Here is a 9826-nt window from a genome sequence, read left to right on the forward strand (position 1 = left end):
TGGTGATTGGCGAGATGCTAGGGCGCGCCGTGTAGGTGCAGGTCAGCGAGACGATGGTGGTTACCGTGCTCCAGCGGGTGGTCGCTTTGCCGGTCGTGCTCCTGGTCGTTTTCAGTACGGCTATGGACCACGGGACTGAGGCTTTGGAGGAGGTTTTGAGGCTCCATGCTTTCCTCGCGGTGGTGTTCGTCAGTCACGCGGTAGACGGGACGGGGGATACACTTTGTCTGGTTTTGCTAACCCTTCTGTAGAGCAAATGGCTCGACACTGGTTTGCTTCTCACTTTGCTAACCCCAGTGTTGAGACATTTGCTCACCCTTTGTCTCACTACTGATGTGCAGGTCGGAGGCTTGGAGAACAGGTGGATCATAGACTCCGGTTGTTCGCGCCACATGACCGGAAATGACAAATGGTTCTCCAGCCTCACCCCGATGCGCTCAAAGGAGTACATTGTGTTCGGGGATAATGGAAGAGGAAAGGTACGTGGACTTGGCGCTGTTCGAGTTTCTGATCACTTTACCCTGAGAGAAGTTGCTTTGGTTTCGAATCTTGGTTTTAATTTGCTCTCTGTCTCGCAACTTCTTGATGAGGGGTTTGAGGTTCGCTTCAAGGAGGGTTGTTCACGTGTTTTGGATTCCAGGGGAGATTTGGTTTGCCGGATTACACCTCGCGATCGGGTTTTCTTGGTTGACTTCTCTGGAACTCCTTTTGGCCCTTCTCATTGCTTGATGGCTGGTCCTTCTTCTGATTTGTGGAAGTGGCATAGGAGACTAGGACATTTGAGCTTCGATTTGTTGTCGAGACTGAGCTCACTTGGCCTGATCCGAGGATTGCCCAAATTGAAGTGTGAAAATGACCTTGTTTGCCATCCGTGTCGCCACGGAAAAATGATTGCCGCTACACATCCTCCTGTTAATCAGGTGATGACCTCTCACCCTGGAGAGTTGCTACATATGGACACAGTTGGTCCTTCTAGGGTGATGTCTGTTGGTGGGAAGTGGTACGTTCTTGTGATCGTGGACGACTTTTCTCGCTATTCTTGGGTCTTTTTCATGAGAACCAAGGATGAGGCTTTCGAGTTTGTTCGAGACTTGATCTTGAGGTTGAAAAATGAGCTACCCCAGGCCATGCGAGCGATTCGCAGTGATAATGGCACAGAATTCAAAAATGCTCGTTTTGACGATATTGCAGTGATCAAGGGCTTGAACACCAGTATTCTTCTCCCTACACTCCACAGCAGAATGGAGTTGTAGAGCGGAAGAATCGGACGCTGGTTGAGATGGCGAGGACGATGCTCGATGAGCATAGGACTCCTCGCAAATACTGGGCTGAGGCGGTTAACACCGCTTGTTACGTGTCCAACCGCATTTTCTTGCGTGCTTTCATGCACATGACTTCTTATGAGTTGCGATTTGGACGCCAGCCCCGTGTTGACCATCTCAGAGTTTTCGGTTGCCTGTGCTTTGTGCTGAAAGATGGAAATCTTGATAAGTTTGAGTCTCGCTCGTCTGACGGCATTTTTCTCGGTTATGCTTCTCACTCCAGAGCTTATCGTGTGCTGATTATAGATACTAACATTGTCAGAGAGACTTGTGAAGTCACTTTCGACGAGACTGCACCGTGCAATTCTTCTGTCTTTAAAGTTGCAGGAGATGATGTGCTCAGCACCTCCATCTTTGAAGATGAGGAGGAAGAAGCTGCGGAGGGCGACGCTGAGGCTACCACGCATGCTGTGGACCCAGCCATCTCTGCCACGAGCTCGGATGATGACGACGGCACCAATCCGACCACGTCTACTTCCCGGGGGCTGATCGAGGAGGTGATTCAGGCTTCACCAGCTGCACCTGAGGAGGCACCAGCTTTGATTGAGGAGGAGGCGACTTCGACACGGGAAGCACCGCGACACATTCAGCGTCGCCATCCCCCTCAACAGATGCTAGGTGATCTCAACGAGCGAGTCACCAGGTCCAAGGTAACAAGTATCGCTGGCTTTGCGCATTCAGCGTTAATTGCCTCTTTTGAGCCCAAAGATATTGGACACGCTTTTTCTGATTCTAATTGGGTCAATGCCATGCATGAGGAACTTGAAAATTTTGAAAGAAACCAAGTTTGGGTCTTAGTCGAGCCTCCACCTGCTTGTAATCCCATCGGAACGAAGTGGGTTTTCAAAAACAAGCAGGGTGAGGATGGTTTGGTTGTTCGAAACAAGGCTCGTCTTGTTGCCCAGGGGTTTTGCCAAAAAGAGGGTATTGATTTTGAGGAAACTTTTGCCCCTGTTGCTCGTTTGGAAGCTATTCGAATCTTTCTTGCATTTACTGCTTCCAAGGGTTTTAAGGTTTTCCAAATGGATGTTAAATCTGTCTTCTTGAATGGTTTTATCGAAGAAGAGGTTTATGTGAAGCAACCTCCTGGTTTCGAAAATCCCAAGTTTCCAAACCGTGTTTATAAACTTCAGAAAGCTCTTTACGGTTTGAAACAGGCACCTAGAGCTTGGTATGATAGATTAAAAACCTTTTTGCTGGCTCAGGGCTTTAAAATGGGATGTGTTGATAAAACTTTATTCCTCATGCGATCTGGCACTGATTTTCTTTTGGTTCAGATATACGTGGATGATATTATCTTTGGTGGCTCTTCTCACGCTCTTGTCTCCAAGTTTTCTGAGCAGATGTCCAGGGAGTTCGAGATGAGCATGATGGGTGAGTTGTAGTTCTTCCTCGGGCTGCAGATCAAGCAAACTCCTCAGGGCACTTTTGTCCATCAAGCCAAGTACACTAGAGACTTGCTGCGGAAGTTCGACATGAGCGACTTGTCTTCTCAGCCGACTCCGATCAGCACATCGACGGCGCTTGATGAGGACTTGGACGGCGAGGCGGTGGACCAGAAGGAGTACAGGAGCATGATCGGCTCTCTCCTGTACCTGACGGCGACGCGACCGAACATCCAGTTCGGCGTCTGCCTCTGCGCACGGTATCAGGCTTCGCCGCACACCTCCCACAGGCAGGTGGTGAAACGCATCTTCAGGTATTTGAAATTCACCCCTGAATTTGGTCTTTGGTATTCTGCGGATTCTTCTCTGGTTTTGGTGAGCTTTTCTGATGCCGATTTCGGTGGGTGTCGGTTGGATCGCAAGTCGACATCTGGTACTTGTCAATTTCTCGGTACATCTTTGGTGTCTTGGTCCTCTCGCAAGCAGGCTAGCGTAGCGCTTTCTTCCACAGAAGCTGAGTATGTTGCCGCCGCTAGCTGCTGCTCCCAGATACTTTGGATGAAACAAACCTTGCAGGATTATGGATTGAGTTTCGGTAGGGTTCCCATCTTTGTAGACAACATGTCAGCCATTAGCATTGCAAAGAACCCTGTCCTACACTCCAGAACCAAACACATAGATATCCGGTTCCACTTCCTGCGAGATAACCATGAGAGAGGACACATAGACCTGATCCATGTCCCTTCAGAGAGGCAAACCGCAGATATACTAACCAAACCGCTAGAGCAGGACACCTTTGCTCGCTTGCGAGGGGAGCTTGGGGTTTGTTACCCCTTTTGATCGCTGACTTTTGTTTTGGTTAGCTTGGCAGGTCTTTGTTTTGCTTCTCTTTGTTTTCTAGGTTTGGTAGTTGCATTGTGTATATGCATTATACATGTTTGCATTTTGCATTGTCTTACTTGCACTAGCATTCTTGTATACATTGCTATGATCTTCTAGCGCCTGCTAGTGTGAGTTGATAAACTTGATCATGTATAGCTTGCTCCATTGTGTATATGACATCATCTGAGTTAAGCTATTTTGATTTGAAAATCTGAAAACATGATCACCCTGTCTTGGCTACTAGCATGTTAGGGCGTGTTGATGTGCTTTGCTATCTTATTCATGCTAGTGTGCCTTTTCGTTCAGCAATTCATACTTGAAATGATCTAAATCTGATAAAATTGCTTGAACTATTCTTGAAATGGATTGAAAAGATCCAGGTGGGATTGCTTGTCGCACTGATTGAGCTTTTGGGACGGCTCACTTTGCACTTGTGAGAACCCGAGCAAGGCTGTGCATGACTGAAACGAGTGCTTTAAACTTCTGATTGTATTTTGGCATAGGCTTGGCCTCGTTGCTAAGTGAAGCATGACAAGCTTTCAACCCCTGGCATTAAGAATTGCTTGATATAAAATTGATTGAAAAATGGAGGTTGGCAACTTGTTTTGGCTGGTTTGGCTCACCTGTATGAGTTTGAGTAGCACTGCTTTCCATTCCCTACTTGTTAGTGCTAGATCATGGGTGATACTTTTATGTCTCCTAAACTGAACTTGCCTAGCTCTAGACTGATTTGATATACCCTGTTGAGCTAGATGCAGGTCTGGTTTATGGATGCACACGTGCTTGAGACTAGATGTTGCTCATATCTTTGTATCTCTGAATGCTTTCACTTACACCTCCTGCATTGCATTCATTGCATAGCATCTGTTTAGGGGGAGTCTCAGCTTCAGGGGGAGCTTTAGGTCTATTTAGGCTTGATGTGTGCATGTGCCAACAAGGGGGAGAATTTTGAGAAGTGATCGAACAAGGGGAGACTTGTTTGATTTTTTGAAAAACTTGTTGTGCACAGGGCTTTGAGAGTGCATCATTTTGGGAGAGTTGCACATGTGAGAGGGAAAAACTTTGCTTGTGGAGTTTCTGCTTTGGTTTTGGCTCCTGGTTTTCCTCGTTTTCCCTCTGCCTCTTGCATGACTGCGTCGAGCGTTACCTCTGTCTTTGAGGAGTCATGTTTTGGTTTTTGATCGATTGCGTCGAGCCGTTGCCCTTGTCTTAGGGGATCGATCTCTGCTTGAGTAAGTGACTGTTTCTGCCTTTCTGAGCTTTTTGTCACTTGCTTGAGTTCTTCACTTCTTGCTTCTCTTTTTATCACTTCTCTGCTTTCAGGTGGTGTGTTGACAATGCACTCATCAAGGGGGAGATTGAGGAATGTTGAGTACTCTATCCTGCTTGTGATGAGTGAATTGTCAACCGTGCGGTGTGATCGTGCGCTTGGTCTTTGGATTGCAGGTACACGAGCGTCGAGTGTCGACGGGGAGCTGCCGTGGAGGTGCTGTGGCCGATGGACCGTGCGGTGGACGGCGGTGAAGGGCAGCCGGGACCGGAGCTCGGACCGGGCAGCAGCTGTGGCGTCCACTCCTGGATCGAGGGCGCAAGCGGCGACGGAAAGCGGGTTTCTTGGTTTGCGCCACAAAACCAAGGAGGCGGATGGCGGTCTCGGGACTGACGGAGGCGACGGGCGTCGACGGCGTCTAGGGCCTCGCCGCGGGCCAGGAGGTGACGGGCGTCGGACGGCGTCTAGGGCCATCAGAAGGCCGAGGCGGGAACGGCGTCTAGGGCCACGGCGCGGAGGCGGGAATCTTCCCGCGCGTGAGGTTTTGGCGGTTTTCTCAAATCCGGCCGCCTACCCGGGTTTCGCGGATCCTCCAAAACCGCGGACTGGATCTTCATCAAGACGGCGGCATCGCGGAGAAGACTTCATTTCGAAGAAAGAACCTCGGCCGTCGGATGAGATCATGTACAGGGGGTGCTGCAGGCCAACCGGTCTGACCGGTCCCTGGCACCGGTCTGATCGGTCTGACCGGTCCCGCGGGTATAAATACCCCTTCACTTGTGTTAGGTTATGTGCGGCTTTTGTAACTCATCCGTGAATTCTCTGTTTCTCCAGGCCGCCGCCCCTGTCTCTCTCTCTCCCCGTTCTTCTCTTTAGGGTAGATTTTGTTGATGGATTGTTGAGACCTTGTTTGGGATTTGATTGGGAAAGGAGGCCCTATCCTCCTCGTGCCCTCTGGGCTTTTGAATCGATTCAATCCCCTGGTTTTTGTGTCTTGTGCAATAGATTTTCGACTTCGTTTTTGGCGCACTTGATTGCTAGGAGGTGACGAGTTCTTTGCCGTGATTCCCGTGCTTCTAGCTCCGTCCTAAACCCTCTGGGATCACTGGCTTGTTCGAATTGAAGTTCTTGAGTGTTTGAGAAAACCCCAATCCCTTTTGATCTCCCTCATAATTCTCAAGATTCGTTGATCTTTAGGACGAGATCTTTTGGGGATATGTTCACGGGGTAGGGGCGAAGCAATCCCCCAAGTTTCATCGATTTTCGTGGTCGTTTGGTCGAGATTCACCGTTTGAATCTAAGTTTTTCGGGGTTTTCTGGGTGCCACCGGTCAGACCGGTAGGCAAGACCGGTCGGACCGGTCTGCTGGATTTTGAACAGACTCGACCGGTCAGACCGGTCCAGTGCACCGGTCAGACCGGTCCAGGCAGATCAGTGCTGCAGTTTTTCCGATTTGCTTCCGATTTGCTTCGTGGTTTCGCTCGCTCGTTCGAGGCATTTTGTGTTGGGTTAGCTTTTCAATAGCTACTCCAAACTTTGGTCAGAACGCTTGAGGGCTTGGGCAATTTTGGGACATAGGCCGACGATTCGATTTTCGAATAAATTTTGATCGGCTCCCATTCACCCCCCTCTGGTCGCCGGCTTCGGTCCTTCAGAACAGTTTGGGGGAGGATCCTAGGCTGGTCCAAAACAACGTCGGGGCTCAGTGCCCAAAGAGGGGGATAAAAAGGAGCTTGGATCAGACAATGCGGACAATGAGGAGGAAGTTCAGTCCCCTCTGAAACAACCCCATGTGCAGACGGATGGTCTTGGGGCCTCGGCTGCTAGGAAGCGACCTGAAGAACAGAAGGAGGAAGATAAGTCTGCGCGGAAAATGAAGGCAAAAGGATATGATCCCAACGTGACGGGTAAGCCGTGTGGTGGCGCGGCTGGGTCTGCCTCAGCTGGTGTCGTGCCGGTGGGTTTGGTTTCAGCTAGAGTTCATGAGTTGGGCCAGGGAGGCGACCGGTGTAAGCGCTTCTGAGGTCTCACCAAAGAAGCAAAAGAGAGGGAATACTCAAACAATTGCGCGATCGAGGCGGCTGCGAGCAGCAGTCCCCGCCGGGCACAATGAAAATATTGTGTTTGAACTGCCGGGGCTTGGGTCAGCCCGAGGCAGTTCAAGAAGTGTGTAGCCTTGTTGTGCTACATCACCCGGCCCTGGTTTTTCTCTCGGAAACCAGGATCTTCGACAACTGTGTGGAATACTTGAAACGGAATTTGAACTTTCCAAATGGTGTGGGGGTTGGTAGCGTTGTGAATCATTGTTCTTTACCAGATGCCCATAAAAATGGCGCTCTTATGGATTACCATGGAAAAGTTTGCCTCTGATCTTTTTCCTTTTCAGCGATCTCATTTTCTTGTTGGCCAAAGAATAAAATATTCTTGCATGTTTGTGGATTAGCAATGCAAGAGCACAAATAACAAGAAACATAAAGAAATAGAATGAACTCAAGATGAGATTCGTGTCTTGATGCAGGCCATCAAGTCTGCAACTTGTCTCCATGGTTGGTGACGAAGATGTCGAAGGGAATCCCATTGTCTTGGACGCAATCGCATCGCACGTTGTTAACCGCTCGTTGCAAGCATAGTTGATTGCTTCTTCTGTGTCATGGCCAAACTTAAAGGCCAGTAGAGAGTAGAGAAAAACCGTGGTTGCATGCAGTCCTTTCGTTTCTTGTTAAAACGACGAGTCCTACAAGTCCTGTTCTTCGTGTTTATCTTCTAAAGTCTTCCGAATCAGATCAGGGCCAAATAAAATAGGCCTCCATTCTTCTTTTGTGGCCAATTCAGTTCTTACTTCCTGCGTGTATACTCGATTAGCGATGCTTTGAGTAAGAGGGGAAACATAGATACAATGCAATTGATGCCGGCCGACGGCAGTTGTAATTTTCTTTTCTTCTTTTGTTTTCTTCTGTACTCCTGTGTCCATGGTCTTGCGTCGGTTGCAGTTCCATGAAGCAGTTTGCGGCATCGTTGATAGATGTAGGATGTTGTCGGAGACATCATCGCCGGCCTTTGTGCTTCTCTTCGTTGTCGCCGCCGGCAAGTTGCCGCTGATCATCTAGTCTTCTTTCAGGACGAGCGTATTGTAAGAGCGTATCGCCGGCGAGGCGGCGAGCAGACGTTGTTCGTCCGCTCTTCTTCCTTGATCTTTGTGCCCGACGTGGTGGAAGAAGACGTGATGCAGCGGTGAGGCCATTCTTTCTTACGCCGTCAGGAACCATCGAGGATCAAAACGGCAATCCATTTTAGTGATCTCCGGCGGTGGTGCATGGATCCTTGTCTGCTTCTTCTCATCGCTTCTTCCGATGCAAGAATAGTGGTTGTTGGAGATCCCGCTGTGTGGTTAGTTACGGTGAATTCGCCGTGTTCTTCTTTCTTTCGTGTGTGATGAAGGCCTTGCGTGCCTTCCATTCTTCGTTCTCGGTAAAGTTTCTCTCGCTTAGCAGAGAGCGTGCTGATAACGTGTTGAAGTAGAAAGTAGAGACTAGAATGAAATGATCAAAGGATTCATTGATTGATTGAATGAACAATGTGATTACATATTTATACATGGTGAAAGGGTGTGTCCAAAGGACATGTCCCTTAGTGATTAGGCCCATTCATGAAAGGTTCACATCCTTTCATGAAAGGTCATGTCTATCTACTAAGAGGTGTCTCTCTATAAAGGGGTGACAACTAATTGATCACTATAAATATAATTCTAACAGATACATGGGCATGGGAACCAGAACGACATGGCACTTACACTGTCAGATCAGCATACCGTCGAAGCTATGAATTGAAATGGCACCAAACTGAATCTGAGCGGGCCTCTTCGTCAGACGGGAGCATTTGGAACCGCATTTGGAAGCTTTGTGTTCCCCCAAAAGTCCGGGTATTTTGGTGGCGGGTGGTTAATGGTTTCCTTCCAGCAAGGGGTGTCTTGTTTCAGCGACATATCGAACCGATTGCTAATTTGAGGTCTGTGGAGCCGGTGTGGAAACCATAAAGCATGCGCTGATGGACTGCACAATTGCAAGGTTTTTCTGGAATCAGACCAAGGCACCGACAGGAGTCAAAATTCCAGGCCACCTACACCCGGTTACCTGGGATCATGACCTGCTTGATCCGAAGATCTGCCCTGAGCAGGATGCAGCTGTTATCTTGTGCGAGATGTGGGCCCTTTGGATGTCGAGGAACAAGCGCCGCCATGGTGAAGCTGGTGTGCCGATGAACCAAGCAATCAAATGGGCAAAGGATACTGCTTTCGACCTTTTGCAAATCTGTCATCCGACAAAATCGAGACGCAGTCAACCGACAACAAAGGAGCAGTGGAGATGTCCGACAATGGGCTGGACAAAATGCAACACAGATGCCCCTTTTCGGATGGGGACAGTACAGGATCGGTGGGTGCTGTGCTTCAGGACCATGAGGGCCAATTCCAAGGGGCGCAAGCAAAATGGGTAGGCCACTGTCTTAGTGCTCTTGCAGCAGAAGCTCTGGCCTGTGTCGAGGGGGCATCACTTGCCCTGCGTCGGGGGGTTCACAAATTGGAGCTGGAGACAGATTGCCAGGTGCTTGTCAAGCTGTGGGAGAGAAGGACCAGCCAGCGTTCTGAAATCTCGTCGGTACTCAGCCGCTTAGAAGACATTTGTCGTGGTTTTCAGGATGTTAGATTGACCTTTGTTCCTAGAACTTGTAATCAGGTTGCTCATATATGTGCCCAGCTAGCTTCGGCTGACAACCCATTGGTGGAGTGGCTTTTACCACCGATGGAGTTGCAAAGCCATCTGCATGTACCCTGTAATCTAAACTCTCATGAATGAATGAAGGCTGGAGTTCTCAAAAAAAAAAAAAATCATCCTCCCAAGAATCCATTATCTGTTGTTATAGGGATAGTATCATTAACTAGGATATTATACACACACTATAGAATTGCCAGA

The sequence above is a fragment of the Panicum virgatum genome, chromosome 9N (assembly GCF_016808335.1).
Source record: "Panicum virgatum strain AP13 chromosome 9N, P.virgatum_v5, whole genome shotgun sequence".
Classification (NCBI taxonomy): Eukaryota; Viridiplantae; Streptophyta; class Magnoliopsida; order Poales; family Poaceae; genus Panicum; species Panicum virgatum.